Here is a 23952-nt window from a genome sequence, read left to right on the forward strand (position 1 = left end):
TTTTCATCAAGATACCAATTACATTTTCAATATTCTTTTCTTGTTCTTTCTATTAGGAAGTTGACCATTTAGACCGTAGGTATACTCATCTAAGTACATCGTTAAATTTCAAATGAGCCTCATCATCTTGAGCCTTATTCTCTCATCCGAGATTCTTCCTTCCCTAAGGAAATTTTAGTGAAATTCAATGTTAAGATATTACCATTTGTACAATCATTTACATCATCAATATCAAGTTAAAATTCCATGAACACTATACATATTTTGTTATCCAAATGGCACACATACACAAGGTCATCCTTATTTAAGTCTCATGTTATGCTTAATCCACCCGCATGAGGGCTTGTTGTCCCCAGGTGATTTATCCATCACTCACATAATTTTCATTGTTTATCGTAAAAAGATTTGCTTATCTCATCAAGTTCCCACGTGATCTATTTTATCGTAGATTCACCCATCTTCAAGTTGGACTAGGGATTCTTCTGTCTTAATTTCCACTCATTAAATCTTTAGTTTAGAATTTGAAATGCTTGGAACCACTACCACCATTATCATCCCTGAATGCTTTGGTATGCCCAATGTGTTTGGAAATAACTTCTTTCAATACTAATGACACACTAGTAAGTTGTTTTATGTGAAGTAGCACTAGATCTTCAATCCACTCGTGAGTAACATTCATTCAAGTACACCCTTTATTAGTTGATTCTTACTTCCTTTGGTAATTTATGTGTAATCATTCTCAAAGTTTCAGTATAGAATTCCCAATAGTATGTGTTCCTACGCTTCATGCTCGATGTTTTATCGTTAGTCTACATAGCATATTTCCTTTACCAATAATTGTTATCCTTGAAACATTTTCCTAATTTATCACTTGTCATTTCTCACCAATTACAAGTTCTCACAACTCCCTATCTTGACACTTATAAATGATATAGGTCATCATATTGACTCATACCAATCATGTTGATCATTCCACTCATCATATCCTTAGAAAACTTTCTTCTTGATAGAATCACCCCTTCACTTACTCATACCAAATATTCATAGATATATTTTTGTTTTCTCCAGTAGTCTCAATTTCCTAATATTCCATGTCTACTAGCTTCAAAGATGGAAATATCAAATTGGCCTTAATTTCTCATGTTGAGTCATCATGGTTTCTTTTCCTCCTCTCTTAAATGCATAAATTGTTACACTTTGAAATGTTGTTACTATTCCTCCTATCACGTACTTGTTTCCTCCAATTGCTCAATTTTATTATGGATTCGCTTTTATAATCCAATGTTATCATATCCCTCAGGGCCCTTGAAAATGACCTTCTTTGTTATTCAACTTCATTAGTTGATCATCAATGTCTCCTCCCTTATATGCATCATCCTTAAATCAACCTTATAGTGATTCTCACCATGTTCTTACACGAAAATAATTATATGATTCCACAACCTCTTTCCCTTGAGTTGTCCATTCAGGGAGCACTTTTAGAATATTTTAACTATTCCAAAATTTGTTATCATGTTCTAGGATAGGTTATTGCTTCTTGTTGATTTATTATATTGGTTTGTGACGCCTCTACTCACTTAGTGTGTCTTTCTCTAAATATTTTCTATTTATATCCTCCTTCCAAGTTGGGTATTGTTACAAGGTTACCATTCATTATCATTATAGGAAATTGTATAAGTTCTTCCATTTCACCTTCTTCCATTCCTAAATGCTACTAGTTTTGGAGATCAAACCCTGAAACCTTCATTCCTTTCTTAAAATTGTTGTCTCATTATACTTAATACTCAATCATCTCATTCTACTAATATTTTATTGTCCTTCCAACTTAATTGCATACTATCTTAAATTATTTCTCTTCCATATTCGACTTCATTTGATGTGTATCTTCAGTGAACTGTTCTACTATTTTCTCTATTTGAACACTTATAATATCTCCACATCTTATGTGAATATATAATCTCTTCTTTACTTCTTCATATTGCCTCAGTTAGTTGAGTATATTATATAACTATACATCACTTCATATCTAATGGTCTCTTCTTAATGTCCATAGTCAGGATTTCATTACCATTCTCCCTTCTCCAAGAGACTATATCCTTTGTGAAAAGTCAACTAATAAACTATCAATATTCACCATGAACCCAAAATTTTAATCACTTCATCTTCCTTAACCAACTAGTCCACATCATTATTACTAGGTTTCTTTTTAATCAATTTTCAATCATTTTTTTTCACAATATTCAAATAAATTCTTTATCAATAATTAATTTACACTCAAATTTCTTATTAACTCAAAATATCACACTCCAAAAAAATATTATACTTAAAAATAATATAAATATTCATACATCCAATAAATAATAATTTACAATCCCAATATAATATCTTAATATTAATTAAAAGAATTCAACTTTTATTACTCATTTCAACATAATAATTTAATAATAATTAAATAAATTCAAACTCTATTACCTAATTTATTAAATAAATAAAACCACGTCATATAAATTTATTCTCATTCCTTAAAAACTCCACCATTCATTTTTATACTATACTTTCTATTAATACATATTTTTCATAATATAAAATAACACTTAATATTATTATTAATATTTGATATTATTCTCATCTATTTATTATATAATTAAAATAAAATAATTTTACCTTTCATTTCTAAATAATAAAATCTTTCCTTTAGAAAATTTCTTAATTTTACGCACTTAGGAGTTTGAGTTTAGGGTCGTATATTATCTCCTCTTATTAAACTATAAACTATGTATCATATTTAAAAGTATAATGTTATTTACATTAATAGAAATAATATCATATATTACATTTTAAATATTAAAAAAAAAAAAAAAAAACTTTTACCCTTAAAAAAATGATTAAAGAGATCATAAATTTAGAATCTAGGTCCCTAGTGGAAGGGGAGAATATTTTAAACTTAATAAAAATATAATATACTTTTATTAAATAACCGAAAGTAAATAAAATAAAGTAACTTATGTCAAAACAAATCTTAAAGTCTTAATGTGGGATGCACTCGTACAAAGAAACCAGATGCGAATATGCTCAAATTTAAAACGCGTAGTCTTCTTTATTCAATAATTCATAAATCAAAGGACTAATATAAATTTAATAAAATGAATTTCATGAAGCAAAACAATGAATTTCGAGCGTATATTTTACTCGCAAGGGAAATTTAAGGAACGAAAAGAGGAATAACGTATTGCCGCACCGTGATTAGTAAAAACTAATAATCACACTTTGAAGATAAAAAAAATGGGGTATAATTATTGAAAACGTTGAGGATTCTCAAAATTCAATATCAACATAGCTTCAGCAAAATAATTATAATACTATATTTTGAACGTGTAGTTTAACGAGGCAGAGGAGTTGTCCAGAAAGTTATGGAAATTCTGGTCATATTTAGAGAAAATTCGGTAAGGATTTTTGTAAATCCAAGTTATAGTTGTTAAACTTCAAAATTTTAGGTGTCCCAAATGTTTTTGATGGTGCTGAATCCATTTCCACCATCAAAAACACGATTCAAACACTGCCTCTACAAGATTTTTTGAATTTTTTTTGCCCAGATTCCGGCCACTTTTGGCCGTCCGGGCAATTCCTCCGCCTCGTTAGACGACTCCAATTTTGAATAGCGAACATTCAATTGTATTTGGGTTAGGTAAAGTCAAAAGAATCTGACTCGACGACAGCTCGACAATCCCAAAGAGAAGAGTTAACTTAGCAACAACTCGAGTTATTAAATAATAAGGAAAAATAGACTTGGTCGTTTATGACAAAGGAGTTAATTTACTAACCAAAACTGCTAAGTGGACTGATTGTATTAATTTTAACCATGAGTGAACTAGGCCATGGTGGGCACATGAGACTATATTCGAAACAACACTTTAAACAAGACGAGCTTTTTCGAAATTAAGACCAACGATATGGCGGTCGAGTCGACTCTCCACCCAACTGTAAGCTCAATTGCACAAAATCTTGCTATAACTGGCCACCCTTGAACTCTCAATCAACTTACTACTACTGCCAGAGAATCCTTTGTCTCACAACACTTTTCTCCCAAGAGAATGGATAATGGAATCATGGAATGCCCTCTCATCTTCCTCACCTTCTATTAAATAGAGCAAACATTCAAAGGAAAACCGCATGCACACACTCCATGTGTCAACATGCAACTTTTATTTCTTTATTTTAAGTAATTCTCTTAATATAATTCCTTCTAATTTTATTCATTTTTACTTTTTGTTAACTTTACTTATTTTTATAGTTTATATTTATTTAGAACTCTAGTATTGCTATTTACTATTTTAATTATTATTATATTTTCTTTATTATTTATTTTTTATTTACTATTATTACCTTTTCTTTATTGTTTATCATTTATTTTCTTATATTTTAATATTATATTATATTATTTATTATTTATTATCTTTATTATTATTAGGGGACATCTTCTCTAGGTGTCACTGCATTCTAAGTGCCCACGACATTTGTTAGAGTCGTGGATCAGTTAATCATATTTTCCTAGTGAATGTTCCTAGGTACGATTTTTGTAGCATTCTAACTGTGCATCAATGTGAACTGTATCCTTGTGCGTGCCAAGAGACCTATTATTTTCTTGTTGTTGACTCTCCACAGATTCATTATGGAGTAGACCTTCATCATGATCAAGCCCAACAATGTGCACCATGGATTGGTGGGAGAAATGATATCTAGGTTTGAGAAGAAGGGCTTTATTTTGAAAGGTCTAAATATGGTGGTTGTAGAGAGATCAATGGTGGATAACATGACAAAGACATTTGAATAATGGTAATTGATCTTTTGTTGAGCATTGTGCAACAACTGGTCGACATGTTGGATGATCTAGAAAAGCTGCTCAACGCTCAGAAGGTTCTTGATAATATCTTCTGTTATGCTCTACATGAATAATATCAAAGACCCAAAGTTTTACTGGGGAGAAGAGATTCGAGGACTGCAAGTTTGAGTGGGTTGAACAACAATATTCCAACACCCAAAACTCTCTAGACTCTCATTACTAAGTTTAAACTCCAGGGTCTGGATGAGGTAGACTTGGTGGCCCTTTCAGGTATATATATATCTATTTACTTGCAGCGTCATAATTTGCAGTTCATTCATTTCGTTTTGTAGCATTCACTATTAAGTGGAGATTATTAAGTAGTGAAATACAAATGCAAATGCTAATTACGCAGGAAGGCACACCATCGGCCAATCTCGATGCACAAGTTTCAGGTAGAGGCTTTACAACCAGACTGGAAATGGGCTGCCAGACTCCACCCTCGAAAAATCTTACTATAGTCGGCTTGTTTTTGGCAGGGAGTCCTATTGGAAAGATTAAAAACAATATTTGCATCAAGATTTGGCACAAACAAGTTACCTAGTATATTCCGAATGCAAACCCTTGAAGTCCTTCAGTTTGGATGGTTCGATGTCCCTAAACTATGATGTTGTCAAATTTACCTGTTAAAACAACAGTAGATAAGAAGGCACCCCTAAGTATATATTAGCCCCTGAAAGTCCATCCAACGTACCAAACGCAGTAGGCAAAATTAAACAAAATTAAATGGAAAAATTGTCCATGCCTATTCAATGCAGAAACAAACATGCTAGATGTGAATATTGAATGTGATGTGATTACCTGGAAGATTGTATTTGAAGGCTCACTTCACATACAAAATTTGTCGTGTGATATTGAAGGGTTAGTTTAGGCAGAAACATGGAATGGCTCAGATAGAAATAGGGAATGCATGCGAATGTGGGCAACGCTTGGAGGTCTCACTTCAGATAGGAAATGTCGTGCTAAAAAACAGATACGAACAATGTCATGTTGTGTTAAAGAAATTGAAGCCTGACTCACTTCAATACATAGGAGAAGTCGTGCCAATGTGGGTGGAAGGCTAGCTCAGAGGATGTCGTGCAAATGTGGGTGGAGGATGTTGTGCGAATGTGGGTGAAGGATGTCCTTCGAATGTGGGTGGACGTGTTGATAGTCCAGGTGATAATCCAGTCCAGATGGAAATTTATAATTCGCTGGAGGATGATGAAAATCAAACTCTCCCATTACCCCAAGCCTGCAAATGAAACATCTATTAGTGTAAATATGAGGATGAGTTAAAAAAAAATTTACTTTTTACTATTAATAATAAATGTAATTTCTCAATACTTAATATGGAGATGTCAAGTATTATTGATATTACATGATGTGTAATTCTATACATTTAGTTTACATGTGATATTTAAAACAAAAATATATTAATAACAAAAAATATTTAAATGTCCATATTAAATAACATAATTTTATATCTACTTTATATAGAGAAAAATAAAGCGATTTAAATTACAAATTTTCTTATAGAGAGGTGTGTGATTTATTTTATCTAATATAAAGTTGATATATAAGATTTTAAAAATATCAATAACGAAGAAAAACTTAACGTAGTTTATAAATGAAATATTTCAATTTTTAAGTTGAGTAAATTTTTTTAGCATGAAACATATAAAGAGAGAAATATTGAGAAAATTCTTATTCCATTAATAACTACTTTCTAATTCAATATATGAGAGATACTTGTAATTCTTTCAATGTTTAATACAGATTTGATATATAATATTTATAAAATATTAATAATACAAATAATTAAATATAATGGGGTGAATGTAAATTATAAATAAAATATTTCAATATCAACTATATATATATAAATATTTCAATTTAAACTATATATATTATATCATTCTAAATCATCTAATTCTAAATATACCATATACTCATATTTTTATATCTTAAAAAATTAATCCCTATAGTAAATCAAAAATTAAAATAAATCTAATTAAAACTCTCCATATAAAATAGAATATAAATGCTTACTTCTTATATCTCAAAGGAATTTGAAAAAAATGAAATTTAAAAATTAATTTTCCATATTTAAAATTCCAATTTAATATTTAAATTTTACATACACGTTAAGAATCGCGAAGGATCGGCGCGGCTTCATGGAATAAACACTGTGCTCCTACGGGATTTTCGTCAGTTCCCTTGGCGGGGCGAATCGCATTTACTGTTCAAGTACACTGCATTTTGTTTGACTTGGATTGCGACGAGATTGACCCCATCATGAAAAACACAATGTGGAAATGGGAGTCAAGCTACTACTCTTCGAAAGGCAAAGGCATGCGAATTCGAATAACTGCCCAAGAAGCTGCTGGTATGGTGCGGGGACTTTTCTGAAGAAGCTGAGTTTGCATTGCATGCCACAATCGCCTCGCTTTAAAGGCAAAGCGTAGAGATCAACGTTTCAAGGAAAAGCGTAGAGATCAGTTGCCATTACCTTTTAACCCTCTCAATTCAGGTAATTCTCGTCTGCTTCAATTATGCATGTTTTTAATGTTTAAAGAACACGTTCTTGCTGAAGGAAAATTGGCAGAATTCATTGTTTTTAGTTAAGTTGCAGTAACAGCTTTAGTTTCTCCAATTCGGATTAATTTGATAATATTTGGTTCAAATGTTGGTGCGTGAGCATTTCTGTGTTTAGTATTTGGGGAATCATCTGCTGAAAGAAAGCTCTAGGGAAAGGCAATCTGTTCCGCACATTCGTAGAAAATTTTCTTGAACGTTGTGGTCTTGATGTACACTGATATAATCCGTAGGTTCTGTTTGTTCGTAGATTTAGGTTTATTTCTAAGGACGAATATCCAGTAGTGTTCTTGGATGTTTGGTAAAGAAATTAAGAATTCGCGGATTCTTTTCCAATTCCTTAAGTTTGATACGTTTTTCTGTTCTGGTCAATTTGCTCATGCTACATTCGATCTGACTGACGGGTTTTTGTATAAAGACTCTTATTCAGGGTAAATATATTGGAATTTGCCACAGCATAGGAATCTGCGCATGAGTTTGTAGCCTCATTTTTTCGGTATCTGTGTGGGTCTATTTTTCTTTCAGTCATGAATCAAAATTTTCTATTTGAACGAGTCGAACTGTCCGCTACAAAAATTAGTGACAAAATCGGCATAAATTTAGGTTTGCAACCGTGGAGTTGTTGTTAATCTCGTTCAGAAAGAAATCTTGCAAAGTGCGTCGACTGAGAAGTTCGGCTCTGTTAGCTTTTCAGATGGTAGAATTTTATAAAGCTTCTTGTTGTCCCGTGTGTTGTTGAAATTGGATCCCCAAAAGCCACTCGAACCGGGTTTCTGCAAAATAACCATCATATTTTGATTGATTGAGCGGTTGTAGAATTAGGTTCAAAAGCCATTCTAACCGGAATTCTCGAAAGAAAGATTCCTAGTTTCGATTGATTTGGTGTATTTAAGGTTTTTGAGAAGCTGGGTTAGTTCGGAAACCCTTAAAACTCTTTGATTAGTTTAATGGATATAGAATCAACAATCAAGTAAGCTAATTTTGTAGCAGATAAATCTTCCTGTCGGTCACAAATTTGATAATAGTTCGGCAGAAAGTTTAGTTATCGGGAGGGTTTTACCATGATCTCAGATTAGTTCACGGGGAACATTCTGAATCGACCCACCCAGATTGTCAAAATATCAATCATAGTACTGAATTGTGAACTCTGACACTTTGTATCCTCGGATTTTGGCAACTGTAGAGGGATTTGTTGCAAAACTTCAGTTCTTCATGGAACTATGACTAACACATCATTTCCGTCCAAATTTTACCGTATCAATCAAAAACTTGTTAGTTAGGGATGATAGTTAGTGCACACCTCCTGTGTGTGCTTGTTGTCACGTTTAACTGCAATGGCATACCTAACAAACATCTTCTCACAAGGTAGAGCCAATATATTTGACTATTATATTTTTGAGTAAGTAGATAAATTCAACTTCTTTTGGCAGAAATTATTCTTCCAATTTAGTAAGAATTCTGTTTCACGTTGGAGCTCTAGATGATTGATGGGAATTTTGATCATGAAACTTTTCCTTCAAGAGTTTTGGTCTGTTTTAAGATCATCTATATTGGTTTTTGTGAAATCAGAATATTTATATTATGATTAAAAACATGAGCATACATTAGCAAATGTTTCTATTGGTCTGTCACTCGGAAACCAGACCAATAGCATAGACACAATATTTTGAAATTGTTCATATCGTTCATAATTTGAGGATCTGATAGTGCCAAAACTGCTAGGAGTGCTACATAGAAAACATAAAATAGACTGTAAATCACAGTAATGATACTGAAAATTAAATTACTAGTATGAGATGTTTTTTTTTGTAGGCTTTCATTCTGTAGGGGTATCAGCCGGGCCTAGCAGCTGAGGTTCTCCATCTGAGTCTGATGTAGAGGGATCCATGCCTGTCACCCTTTTCGTTAGGAGTGTGGTTTTCCTATTAATTCTGTTCACTTTCTCCATGAGTTCTGCCATGTATATGATAATTTCACTCGGAGTATCAACCATGTCTATGAGGACTCTTCCCGTTAGAGTCTTTATATGCCAATATAGGTTGACTGTCTGCATGTATCAGGAGGCTTTGGCTCAGGCATAGTTCCCAATGTCTGGGATCCAGTCTCTAGTTTCCTAGTCCACATGCGTGTCAGGAATGTACTTTCCAAATTGTCTTACTTATTCTTCCACATCAGGTATTGCTCTTTGGACGACCACAAGGATGATATCCATGTATCTTTCTATAGCTGCTTTGGCAGCTGATTGTGCATGGGTTCCCCGAATAGAAGGGACATTGAACTCTGATGAAGAGGTGGGATCGGAGCGTCCCCTCCTACTTTGGTGAGTTGGGCCAGCTAAGCGACGCTTAGCCATACAAGGAGAGGGATAGACAACAGTTTGGGTAGGAAGAAGGAGAGTAGCACAAAAGCAAATGAGACAGGAGGATGGTGAAAAGGGAGAACAAAAGGGAGGCTTGAGAACTTGAGGCGAAGAAAGAATGTAACACAGAGAGGCTCAAACAAAAAGGGACAATTAGACAGACAAGCAAGGAGGCCGGGATGAAAGCCAGAGGGGCAAGGGATTATAAAGATGCAGGGGGAGTGGGGATTAGAAAGATGCAGGGGGAGTGGGGATAGACTATAACAAGACCAAACCATGTACAAATACAAAGCCTAGCGAGGGGAGAGAAACCCAAATACCAATAAATTTCGAATATGATTGAGAGCTAGAGATGATGAAACTCAAAATTGAGACGAGATTGCAGAAAGGTAGCATGAAGAAACAAAACTTGAAATTGTTGAATGCACTACCGGAGGACACTCGCACACAAGAGAGAAGGTTGGAGCAATTGAAATTTACTATTAGGATTAGACCCCCTAGCCTCATTTGCTCTATGAATAAATTATGTTGAACCAAGGACTCCTGCTTTGTTTTCCTTCCGCCATGGCTAGCTATTTATAAACAAGGTGAGGCACTCTCTTCTCACGGGGCGATCTCTTTCTTGCCTCTTCTCAAGATTAATAAACTATTTCACTCCATGATCTTCCATAATGAACAACCTTCTTCCCTGGTTGTGTGAAACCTTGTGCAGTTGTACCTTCCCTAAACTCTGTATGCACCAGCTCTACGTCACATCAGTGACCATTAACTTGCCATATGTTCGTCCCTTTCCCCGACGATGACGTAACCATGCAGGCTGCTAGGTGGATGCCAACCTGCCCTTCCTTTTGCCTTTGCGTGCTGTCATCTTGAGGCAGGTTGGATGGCCCATCCACACACCCTCTATGGGGATAAGAAGATACATATTACTAGAATCTTGATTTTTATTGTTTAATTTTGTTTAAATAAGAGCAGTTGGGCAAAAATTTGCTTTGTCAAAATAATGAGGTGGCTAAATATTTTGACCTTTTCTGGTTTGCCATTACTAGAATCTAGCCAAGCAATTTTTGTTGAAAAATTGCAATTTTGGGTTGTTGAAATTATCTTTTTTCACAACTGGATTGTGTAATTTTAATATCTTATTTTTGTGTTTCCATCAATCTAAAATGATGCTGGCTGAATTACAGACTAAAATAGTTGGTTATGCATAAATGGATTCAACACCCTCAATACCCCTATCATAATCAAATTGTGTAATGGTAACATCTTATCTCAAAATGGTAACTTTGAAGTTATTATTACTTTCCTTTACAAAGAAAGCTTATAAAGTGCTTTGAATGAGAAACTTTGGTTCTGTTAGCTTTTTAGGAGCCAAAATTTTATAGGAAGCTTATTCTGGTCCTGTGTGGGCATAGAATCACATTTATTTTAAATAGACCGAAAAAGCTATTCTAACAGGATTTCTGTACATCATAGCTTGATTGATTGTGTGGTTATAGAATCAGGCTTATTAAAATGAACTTAAAAAAAATCCATTCTAACCATAATTCTCAAAACTAAGCTACACATATTCGATTGATTTGGTGTGTTTAAAGGTTTTTAAGATCTTGGGTTGATGTTGAAATCCTCAAAACTCTTTAATTGGTTTAATGGATATATAATAGAGTAATTTAATATTGTGGAATATGAACCCTTCTGCTGATCACAAATCTTATAAGTGTTTGTTTGATAGAAATTTTATGTATTAGTAGAGTTTTACCATGATTTAAAATTTGTGCATGGGGAACACTGTCTTTCTGGAATTTGCCAATTCTGATTTGACTCGCCTAAATCGACCAACATTCAATCAGAGTTTTGGATTAATATGAACTTTGACACTATCTCCTCGAATATCGGCAATTAGAGGGAAATTTGCTGCAACATCAGACAACTCTACATAGAGCTACGACTAACACATGATTTCCACCCAAATTTTACCAAGATCAATCGAAAATTGGCTGGTTTTGGATCATAGCTATCGCTTGGCCCCCATGTGCGCTTGTAGTCACTTTTGATTGCAGTGGCACAATTAGAGAAACTTCAACTCATAAGAAAACTTCTACACATAAGGTAGAGTCAATCTGTTTGACTATTACATTTTTTTTTAGTAAGTATTCAACTTCTTTGGGCAGAAATTATTTTTCAAATTTGGCAAGAATTTTGTTTGAAGTTACAGTTCGACATGATTGATGGGAATTTTGATCATGAAACTTTGTCTTTAAGGGTTTTGGTTTATTTTAAGACTTAAAATAAGTGTAGTTGGATGGAACTTTGCCTTGCCAAAAATAGAAGGTGGCTAAACATTTTGTCCTTTTCCGGTTTGCCATCACTAGAATTCAACTATCCAATCTTTGATGAAATTGCAATTGTGGGTAGATGAAGTTGTGTTTTTAATGTATAAAATGGATTCAACAACTTTAAATGCCTCTAGTGCAACTGTGTTGTGCAATGATAACATCTTATCTTTGTAATTCTGTTAATCCAAAATTATTCTTGTTGGATTCCATGTTAAAACTATTGGCTTTTAATGTATAACAGATTCAACACTCTCAAATACCATTTTTGCAAACAGATTGTGTAATGTCAACATCTTACCTCTGTGATTCCATCAATCTGAAGTGATTTCCAATAGATTTTAAGCAAAAGATGTCAAGTTTCCATCCTCGTGTGTTTAGACTACTTGAAAGAAATAATGTTCACAATAAAATGAATTGATGATCTTATTTTATTTTTTACAGAAATGGTTATGAGATTTCATTAGATATTTGGAAAAAAGCCACAATTCAGGTTACAGATAGTGAAGCTGATTTCTGAGCGCCTCTCCAACAAGAGGGACATAGCACATACGCTTATGAGTCGCCTCTTTTTACATTTTATAATGTGAACTATTGCTGCTGCTTTCCCGAGCTTGTGAATGCATACAAACTGTTTCAATAAAATGCAGTAAAACATGGAAGATTAGGGGATTGGATCCCATGAGATTTCTTTGTCTCTGAGAATAGTCCCAGCAGCTAGCTGGACTGCCTTGTTTGCCTCTATGTCTGCCTCTTTGTTGTTTGCTCTCAGAACATGAAAGAATTTCAAATTCAGGGGCTTTGTCATGTCTTTGATCCTTGTAATCGTCCTTGCAAGCCGCAGATCTGCTGGATTAGTGTTGGTTGCCATTGCTTTGATGATGACCTGCGAATCACCAAAGACATTTGCCTCCTTGTGGCCCAACTCTTTGAGTAGTTTGATCCCTTGAAGAAGGGCCAATGCTTCAGCTTGCATGCTTGAGGAGTGACCCAGTCCCCAAGCATATCTGTGGATAGAGGTTTCTTCTGAGTTTATAATGAGCCCTCCTGCGCCAGCGATTCCTGGGTTTCCCTTGGCTGCCCTGTCAAAGAAGAGAGAAGGAAGTGTTTGCTTGGAAATCCAGGATTGAAATTCTTCTTCATTTTTCCTGATTTGCCAATCTTTGAGAGAGATAGGTATGATGGTCGATTTTTGGAATTGGAGATTGAGTGCAGCTCCAAACTCAATATCTTGCTGACATAGATTTGTATCATCCCTTTTGTCTCTCAGCCACTCAATTAACTGGCATTTCACTGTATTTGCAACAAGTCTGAAGTCCTGTTCTTTATTTCTGAATATCCTTCTATTCCTCTCTAACCAGATTTGCCAGCTGATGAGTTTAGGCAGAGCAGTCCATGCTGCTTTGATGATTTTGTTTTTTGGATTTGGGCCTGGGTATCTGGCCAGCCATCCAGCAAACAGGTCCGGGACAGAACAGGGGAAGGTGAACTTAAAATTCCATGATCCAAGAAGCTCTTGCCAGATAAGGCCTGCGAATTTGCACTCTAGCGTGAGATGAAGGGCGGATTCTGGGCTTTCCTTGCATAACGTGCATCTTGAAGGCCCGAAAAAGCCCCTTTTCTGTAACCTGTCATCTGTAAGGATTTTTTGGTGGCAGAGCAGCCAACAGAAATGGTCGATTTTTGGAATAGAGGGAAAATTCCAGATGCCAAACCAAGGTGCTGGGTTGGGAGGGACGTGAGGTCGTTCCATGCACTTGGCGTAGCCCAGAGCCACCGTGTAACCATCCCGTTTCGGACCCCAGCCACGCACGTCTTTCCTCCGAGCGTGGGAAGGAGCCAGCCCATGCATAATTTTTAGGAACGCAGCAAAGTCGATTTGCAGTGCGGGTGGAACCGGGAGCTGCTTCCAACCAGCCTAGCAGTCACCGCTCCAATTCGAAAAATCCCACAACGTTTTGATATTTGCGTCCGTCATCCAACTCTTCAGCTCGGTCATGGAGTTCGATTCTGCCAGCGGGGGCCTGTTCATTATGCTGTCGTCCCACAGGTTGATAGATTTACCATTTCCAGGTATCTAGAAGGAGTGCGTTCTTATCAGAGGGCCAGCTTTGTTGCAGAGCATGTTGAATGGGGTTCTGAGATGGGATTTGGGCTGATCCAAGCATCGGAGTCTCTGTCCTCTGAAGTATTTTTTCCACAGTGCTAAGTGTACCCAACCTGGTTTGGGAGCTATGATTTTCCAAATCAATTTTGCTCCCATGGCTAAGTTTTGTGCACAGAGATCTTTGAAATTCAGCCCTCCCTCTTGAAGCGGTCTGGTGACAATTCCCCAGTTGACTAGAGGGATCCTCTTTTCGTTTTGCTTGCCTCCTTTCCACTCCTCCATCTTCTTGAGGATTCCCACAGGTGCCAAGAGAACAGAGAATTGGAATAAAGGTAGGCTACTAAGTACTGCTTTGATAAGCACTGCTTTGCCAGCAATGTTGAGCCAAGAGGATCCCCAGGCCTGCATTTTTTATTTGAATTTCTCTATCTGAGGATTCCAGTCTTTGCTCAAGGCCCTCTTATGGAAGATGGGAAGTCCAAGGTATTTAAAAGAGGTCCAATTTGAAGAGGCTGCAAAACCTAGACATCTGGCAATGGAGTTTGCGGATGAAGCAGAGATATTCCAGCAGTAGATATGACATTTGCCCTTATTTAATTCGCTGCCCGAGACTTCACAGTAATCTTCCAGCACTTCTTTAAATCTGACTGCTGAAAGTGGAGTTGCAGCCCCCAACAACAAGGTATCGTCCGCGAAAAGGGCGTGATTGATGTTCTTTACCCCTCTTGCTATGCACATGCTAGCTATTTCTTGATCTTGCTGTTTCTTATCTAAATAAAAGCTGAGGACAGAAGCCTGCAACACGAAGAGGAGGGGTGAGAGGGGACACCCCTGCCTCAGCCCTCTAGAGGCTTTGAAGAATTCAGCAGCCCTACCATTCACCAAGGGAGCAATCTAGGGCTCCGAGATACATGCTCGGATCCAGTTGATAAAATTTTGACCAAAACCCAACTTGTGCAGAACATCCATCAAAAAGCTATGCCTTACACGATCAAATGCATTTGCTAGATCTAGTTTAATGACCATACCTTTTTCTTTTCGATGAAAACTGGAATGGATCGCCTCTTGGACCAGGATGAAGTTATCCACAAGCTGTCTGCCATGAATAAATCCTCCTTGATTCTCCGGGATGATTTTGGGGAGGATATTTCTCAACCTGTTCGCTATCACCTTGGTTATCACTTTGTATCCAATGTTACATAAGGAAATTGGGCGGAATCTATTGAATGAGTTTGCTCCTTTTTCCTTAGGGATGAGGGCGAGAAAAGCTGAATTTGTGCAACCTCCAATTTTCTGACAATCTTGGGACTTCTGAATCATTTTAAGAAACTCCTTCTCCACAATCTGCCAATAGGTCTGGAGAAATCTAGCTGTAAAACCGTCCGGTCCCGGGGCTTTGTCGGGATCCATTGCAAAAAGGGCATCCCTGACTTCATTTTTGTTGATTTTGCTTTCAAGTAGCTGATTCATTCTAGAAGTGATAAGGCAGGGAACAACATCCAGAAGATTAGAGCTTTGGCCAGCCTCCATGTCTTCACTATACATCTTCTTAAAATGTTTGGAAGCTGCCTTTTTGATGCTGGCAAAATCCTTTAAGGTGTAGTTTTCTTCTTTGATTTCAGAGATGGAGTTACGGCATTTCCTGGCTTGAGCTTGCTTATGGAAAAATGAGGAGTTTCTATCGCTTGCTTTGAGCCATAGACTCCTAGATTTGAGCCTCCAGAATTCTTCTTCAGCCAAACAAGCCTTATGAAATTTCTGCTGTAGTTGCGACTCCTTGTCCAACTCTTCTTTGGTGATTTCAGCTGCTTCTAGATGGAGATGTTGCGTTTCTAGGGCGTTTTGAATTTTTTTCCTTTCAGCAGCAGGATTGGGCAAGGTCTTAACCCAGTTTTTCAACATTGCTTTTACTCTTCTAAGTTTTTCCTCCCAAACAAAAAAAGGGGAACCCTTGACTGGGTCTTTCCAGCAATCTCTGACCTTTTGCATGAAGTCTGCCTCTTTGGTCCATAGTGAACTGAATCTGAAAGGGATAGGCCCCAGGTCCTTGGGAGCCAGCAGCTCAAGGCTAACGGGCTTGTGATCTGATACACTGCTATGAAGAATGTGCATTCTAGCCTCTAGCCCAAGAAGCAGGAAGGAGCTTTGAACAAAAAATCTATCAAGTCTTGCCGCTATATGTCCAGGACCAACTCTCTTATTTGACCAAGTAAACTTACCAGTAACCGGCTTGATGTCTAGCAGGTCCCAGTCCTGCATGAGGTCCTCCGCCCATTCTCTTGCCGGATCCCTTACAATGCTGCCTCCTCTTTTTTCTGATGAGAGGAGGGTGAGGTTGAGATCTCCGGCTATGATGATATTTTCCAGGTTCTCTAGATCTGCCAGACTTTTTATGGAGTCCCAACAATTTTTTTTCTCACCTGCATTGTTAGGAGCATACACATTGAATAGACAAATGAACTCCTTAGTTTCTAAATGCTGCATTTTTAAGAAAATCCAATGGGTATTCAGAGACTCAGAGATTAATGAGAACTTATTAGGATTCCAGAGCAACCCAAGCCCTCCCGAGGCTCCACGGGCAGAAATTGCTTGCGCTCCGCTTTTATTCCAAAATTTTTTACTTGCTTGGAGGAAAGCTGCGTCCTCCATTTTGGTCTCCTGGATGAGGAGGATATCCGGGGCTTCCAATCTTATTAAACTTTTCATTGCTTCTTCCTTGGCTGTAGTGCCCATTCCCCTACAATTCCAGGAGACTATCTTCATCATTTATTTTTGTTGTGGTGAGCTCCCTTGGAGCCCTGAGATTGGTTCCTCGTCATCTTCGGGGTTTTTGCCAATAGCTTCTCTAGAGTTGGCTGGCTGCCCTGAAGCTTGTCCTTGTAGGTTTCTTGTTCTCTTTTTTCCCTTGCAGACTTGCGTCCTCTTGTGGATCTTCTGGGAGAAGATTGAGAGTCTCCTATTTCTCCTTCTTCTTCTGATTCCTCAGATTCTTGGGTTTCCTCCTCCTCTTCTGAGATCTTCCCTTTGGATCTCTCTGCTGCACTTCCACTTTTGATGGAGGGGGAAGCTTTGGATGGAGAAATTTCCTTTGGGATCTCTACCTCTTGGGAGATCATGATTTCAGATCCAAGAAGCTCGAATTTGTTCCCTTGACCTTCCGTGGATGGTTTCTGAGCAGGACCCATCTGTGGAGCTTTAGCATTTGCATTTGCAGTCTTCTTGTGAGAGGTTTTGGTGCGCTTTACCTGATTCCAGCCCTCTTCTTTCCCTTTTTCTTCCACACCGTTGGACGAACAGTCTCTGGCAAAATGGCCATAGACATGGCACTTCCGGCATTTGAAGGGCAGCTGCTCATAATCAAGTTTCTGCACATGAGTCCAGGGGCCTACGATTATTTTGATGGCTTCCGGTAGTTCGATATCTAGATCTACCTCCATGCAAATTCTGGCGCAGTCATATTGATCTTTGTTATTAGCCTTGTCTATAAATTTGCCTAGGGTATTGCCTATGTGCTTCAGAGAATCCCAATTCCAACAGTGCACTGGAAGGTTGGGGAGTCTCACCCACACCGGGACCGCTGTAGGCACATCCACTGCCGGATCGAAGTCTGGCATCCATTTATTCAAATACAGTCCTTGAGGGCCCATGAAGTAAGGTCCATTCTGGAAAATCAGATCCTTGTCCTCTTTTGCAGTGAACTCAAACAAAAAGTAGCCTCTCCCGAGAAAGTATGAGGTTACTTTGTCTTTTATCAAGGGTGCCCAGTTCTTGGCGACCCAGTTCTCTGTGGATTTCGGGGAAGGCCAGAGTCCTGTGAACTGGCCAACAAGGGCACGATCTGCAAGAGACAGGGCAACTTGGATTGGCCCTTCTGGCGGGAGGGCGATCTCAGGAATGTCGTCCAGCTTCTTCACGAACTTTGCAGTTTCCACTTTCTTCTTCTTGGGCAAGGAAGCCAGCAGGGTTTTGAATGCATCAGCGGCAGAAGGCGGAGGGGGAGAGATGGGAGGCCCCTGAGGAGTACCCAGCGCCTCCATGTCAAGCGATCTTGGAAGCCCTAGCCAGGGCAAGGCGGCCACGGCCTACAGCACAACCTCAGCAGGAACGTGCGCAACTGTTGCAGAGCGTCAGCCAGTTTAAAATAAATTAGTTGAATTGATGATCTTATTAACTCACCCCATTTTTTACCATATGTTTAGAGTCTGTGTATTTGATTACCATTTAGATATTCTGTTTGAATTGACAATACTTTTTAATAAATAATGTAATTGTTGATTACGTGTGTTACCACAAAATCTAGTACTTTAAATGCAAAGCCTCACTAAATAGTCTAGGTAAAGGGTAATAATGGGGTTAGCCACCATCGTCACCTTAGTAGTTGTTCCCTAGATGGATATTATCCCCACAAGGGAGACTTCCCCCAATAGATATTGTAGATTAGGTAGCCCAAGAATTCCTAGGCTAAATACCCTCTAAGGATTCTGCTAAATAAAAACCCAAGGATAATATTCAATGAAATAGGTGTTTGGGTGAAATGATGTAATGAGTTCAAAGGACCTATGGCTACATCTAGAGGGCTTGGATAGTCCCAGAGAGGCTCAAATAGATCCCAAACACACGTTACATTGAAATTCATGATTGTTGTTATAAATTAGGGTTTTTGTTAAGCACAAACAAAATTTATGACAATAATAATCAAAACAACCTATAATTAATGATAAACGATAAATAAGCAAGGCTATTGAATGAGTAAACAAAGGAAAAACGTTGCAACAATCCTTCAATGACTCAAACTGCATAAAAAAACTATAAAACTCTAGACGTTAGCTTAAAAAGCTGATTGAAAATCACATATAAATTGATATTTTGCTTTTTCAATTTAATAGATACAAAGCCTAACCCTAGGAATATGATATCCAAGATATTTTATGCTATTTAATGCAGATTTTGTTGTAATCTAACCCTAATTTACCCTAAAAAAGTAAACAAAGAACATTTAGGGTTTTAATTTTTGTAAAAGATTGACATACTAAATCAACTAGTTCTTCTATCAATCTTGGGCATATGGAGTCAAAGGGTGAGGTCAATGGTAGATGACTTGGTTGGAGCAAGTTACGAGAGAAACAATCTCTTCATCAAAACCCTCGTGATTTTCAAGAAATTGGAGATTTAAGGTCAAGGAGTTTTATACTAAGTTTCCTTGATGGATACTTGGTGATAATTTTGCTAAGGAGATGTTAAAGCCATAAAAGTTTCAATACATTAATATGAAAAATTCAATGAAACCCTAATTCTACGACATTTGCAAAATGGAAAAAGATTACACACAATAAAGTTGCATAAATCACTAGAGAATCACTTCGTCAATCCAAAAGAAAATCACTTCAAGCATAATATCCTCCCTAAGACAATTCTCTACATCAATGCTCCATTGTGCCCAAGAGAAAAAATAACAAGTGTGCATTTTCTCTTAAGGATTAAATGTGTGTGTGTGTGACAATGAGTCAACCTAAATCAGGGTTGCAGGGGAGCATCCTCCCCTCGAATCCACTCTTGAAGCGCGATCCCTTAAAAAAATTCACTCACTGTTTTTTTGGGAGCGAATTTTTTTAGGTGGGAGCAGTCGGGGAGCGATTGCTCCCGCCTTAAAAAAATTGCTTCCTTGTGGGCGAAAAATTTGCGGCCGCGCGACAAGTTTTTGGAGGGAGGGGAGGGGCGAAACGAAATAAAAGGCCCTCCTTTCCCATAATTCACCATTTGCATATTGTGAGACCAAGAGAGGGCTTTTGGAATTGGAGCTTGAGTTGAGGAGGAAGATTGAGAGGGTTGCTTGGGAGCTTAAGGAGCTTTCAAGGGAGATTGGAGCCTAGGATTGAAGGCCAAAGAGGCAGGATCTAGACTCTAATCTAGCATTTGTGTTTTTATATGTTCAATGTTAAATGAAAATGTTATCTTCTATCTTTCCCATTCCCATTCCTCCATTTTGTTGCAGGAAAGAAACTATAACTACACCAAAGTTTGAAACTTCAAACATCATGGCTATATGGCTTGACATTCTCTTGATGTTGGTTCCTTTTTTGCTATGATGGTGTTGGGGAGCAGAAGGAGGAGGAGTGATGAAGAGGATGAAGAAGTGGGTAGTGGTGGATTTGAAAACCCTAGAGAGGAGGAGGAGGATAATTAGAGTGGAGATGATGAGGGCACAAAAACCAAACCAGACCAAACCCCATCGTGGAAATATGTTTCTAGGCCTCCAGGAGGGAAGGGGGGTGGAACCACTAAATTTACATGCCTCCATTGCAAAAACACTTACACAGGTTCATACACCCGTGCTAGAAGGCATCTCCGTGGGAAAATGCCATGGGATTCAAATAAACAAATAAGAATCAAAACTAGTGGAAGTGTGTCACAACATCAAAGAGCCAAATACATAAGGGAAGAGGAGGAAGCCTAATACAAATCTAAAAGATCAAAGGGTGACTTTGAACATGACACCAGTAGCCCACAATCACATAGACTAAGAACTCCATCAACATCCTCCCATGGCGGTGGATATGGAGGCATAGGAACACACATCCCTTTAAGGCGTAGAACCATATTAGATTTCCTTGACGAAGGGTGTAGGAATGATATGGATGCAAAAATTTAGCAGTTTCTTTATGCATGTGGGATACCATTTAATGTTCTTCGCTCACCTTATTGGCATGAAATGCTTTCCACCATTAATGATGCCCCCAAAGGATACAAGAGCCTGGATATGACAAAGCTAGAACCGTGGGACTTGATCACGAAAAAGCAAAAATAACAGATGTTGGCGGTCACAGAGTGTTTGGTTGTTTCCCCTTGACACTCTCCCTTTAGGTAGCAGGGTATGGGAGGCTCACCCTAGACAGTTGGATATGACACCGCGTGCTATTACTTGGGAGGAGACTCTTCAGTTGAGACCCTTGGTAGGAGCATGAGTTGTCGGATACAAACTTAGGGATGGCATGGTTGGTAGCCGAGGTAGCATATATTCCACCCCTGAGCTCCCTCTTGAGGGACGATGGATGGTAGACTTTGTCTACAGGAGGGTACCCAGACTCCGAGCAGTGTCGAGGTGTATCATCAGGAGTTGGGATAGTGGATTTCACTGCGTGGTTCGGCAAGAGCAGGGCAGGTTCACAAGCATGAGACCTACTCCTTATACTCCGGTTCCACCCAGGGAATACATACAGGGATCAGAGATGAGGGCCAGATGGGTTGTAGCTGGTAACAATGTTACGCAGTGACATCCTGTGAGGAGTGGGAGTTATGAGCTTTATGTTTGGGGAATCTGGGGATCCAGTTGGCGGCCAGATCACTCCACTTTGTGACGAGTAGGGTCATGGTAGAGGATGATCCAGTTCACTTTGGGTTTGAAACATGGGGGATTACTGAAACCTCCACTGCATGGCGAGGCAAACTTTTCCTTTTATGGCTCAGAGTGGAGATTGGTAGTGGAGGGGTAGAAATTGGCATCATGGAGATGCCCGAGCAGGATGAGCTTAACTCTCATAGATTTTTTGCCACTAGGCCTTAGGAGGGGAGGATACTGTCTGCGCAAGATGGGGAGTATGTCATAGTCAGAGCAGTGCAGCATCAGCATGGTGGCACCACTCTGGGACTAGCAGGGAGCTGGGGCATCACAACCTTCCACAACTCAATAACCTGTAGGGATGTGCTGGCTACTACAGGAGGAGATCATACAAATCTTCCATTGGGCTTTAGCGAGTCACTGATGGAGCAGGGGACTTCTAGTACTTGCACCGGGCAAGATAATAAGTGGAGCGAGAGGAGCTTCATGTTGGACAAGATGGCTTGGGATCTTAGTACTGAAGGATTCTTTCATATCAGGACAATGCAGAGGTCAGGTACGATCCAGTGGCACATATGCGACCCTGGCACATTTTGCAGTGATAGTGGGGAGCAACAGTTAGAGAGGATGCTTGGTTAGACATTTCTTGAGGACAAGCAAATTTTTGGTGCATTGGAGGAGCTTGCAGTGATGAGGATGCTACTTGGGAGGGCGAGCACATACTTGAGCATCCAACACTGAAGTTGCTTGGGGACAAGCAACATTTGGGAGGGGAGGACTGTAATGTCCCTTCCTAAATTATTTTGGAACATGATTAATTTCTATATTTTGGGGCCGATTTTGGAGGTGATGGGGCCCATTCGATTTTTATTAGGAGATTAGACTTAGGAGAAGTTATTTTGTTGTGGTTAAATTACACATGGGGGCCACCCACACTAGGGAAAGACACACTTCCTAGTTCGGTTTGCATGAAGGTGGTTAAGTTTTGCATGTAGGTGGTTAAGTGAGGGCCCACGATGGAGGTAAAATTGGAGGGAAAAGTGCTCCACGAAATCTATATAAGGAAGGTAGCTCTCCTCATTTCATTCATCTTATTGGAGTATATCGATTTCTCTTTGGTTGCTTGAGCTACTTAGCTGAGTCACTGGTTGTTTAGCACGAGTTCTTCAAGCGAAGAGCTCACCCTTTCTTTGGGGGACTTCGAGTGCCACCCTAGGAAGGTTTTCTTCATTTCTTCAGGAGGAGGATCACATTGTGATTCCTAGCAGTGGCATTTCCTTCCAGGTTGTGTGTATTATTGGAGGGCACACTGGAGAGGAGGCCGAGTTCATTGGTGGTGCTTAGCAGTGGAGATCTGATGTGAGATTTTTTGGAGAGGAGGCTAGGGAGGATTGTCAGCATTTGAGAGAGTTTGGGATCTGATTGAGCTTCTGGCTTGACAATGTGACTTTCGCACAACCTGGGCTAGCGTAGAGGCAATGTGTGGGAGCTCATTTGGTGGGTAGAGTATCAGTGCTTGAGGCTGAGCTTTTCCGTGGAGGTTAGGTCAGATATTTGTAGTGTTTGCTTCCATGTCAGAGCTTAGAGGAGGACTTGAGGAGGACTTTGTGGTCATTCCTTGCAGGCCGTATTTTTGGAGCTGTTTGGAGGGCGTGGGCCATAGAAGAGGTCGAATTTGGGAGGTCAAAATCTGGCCAAACCAATTCTAGGTTTTTTTCTGGGTTTTTGACAAGGATCCCAGATATAAAGTTTCGAAATTTTATGAGTACTGAAAGTGAGGTTTTCAGCTGTATCTCTGCAACAGACAGTGCATAATTGCTGGGGATTGCACAGTGCCTTTGGGGTTCGATTTTGGGAGGTCATAATCGGGCCAAGCCATTTCTAGGTTTTTGTGGGTTTTGGCCAAGGAGTTTGTGGCTGAAGTTTCATCACTCTCTGAGCACCAGAGGCAGCCTTTCTTGCAGCTCCTTTCTAGTTAGCAGTTGTAGTCACTGGGAGACAGCGCAGAGCATTAGAGGAGAAGTTCTTTCCAGCATTGGGATTACCGTTTGACACTTGAGTTTTGTCAAGCTTGCCCTTGAGGCAAGCCCAGGTGCATTTTCCGCACTATTGTACTTGCTCCACTCCATTAATAAAATGGCTCAGCTGGTTCACATTTCTATTGTGTATTGAGCATTTGTTGTTCGTTTAATTTTTCTATGTATGAATCACATTTGCTTTTGTATATCACTATCTGTTCCAAATTTTCTACATTTGGGACATTACAACATGCAAGGTTTTGAAGAGGTGGAGGAGACCGCTCTTGATGGTCTGTTTTGGGCACGTGTGAGGGAAGTTTTGCAATACACCAAGCCCATTTAT

General features: G+C 38.6%; 1 protein-coding gene across 2 annotated transcripts in view; it reads left to right on the forward strand.

The window, feature by feature from the left end:
* Window positions 1-7138: 7138 nt before the first annotated feature.
* The window catches only part of LOC149230521 (hypersensitive-induced response protein-like protein 1), a 116616-nt gene continuing 99802 nt past the window's right edge, over window positions 7139-23952 (forward strand). The window contains exon 1 of one of the 2 annotated variants that reach the window (XM_089378979.1): window positions 7139-7391. The gene's annotated coding sequence lies outside the window, so the exon portion shown is untranslated. The remainder of the gene's footprint in view (window positions 7392-23952) is intronic. The other variant, XM_089378973.1, reaches the window with a different exon arrangement.

Source organism: Pinus tabuliformis, chromosome J (assembly GCF_031772625.1).
Source record: "Pinus tabuliformis cultivar Carrire ecotype Pingquan chromosome J, CPIR1, whole genome shotgun sequence".
Lineage (NCBI taxonomy): Eukaryota > Viridiplantae > Streptophyta > Pinopsida > Pinales > Pinaceae > Pinus > Pinus tabuliformis.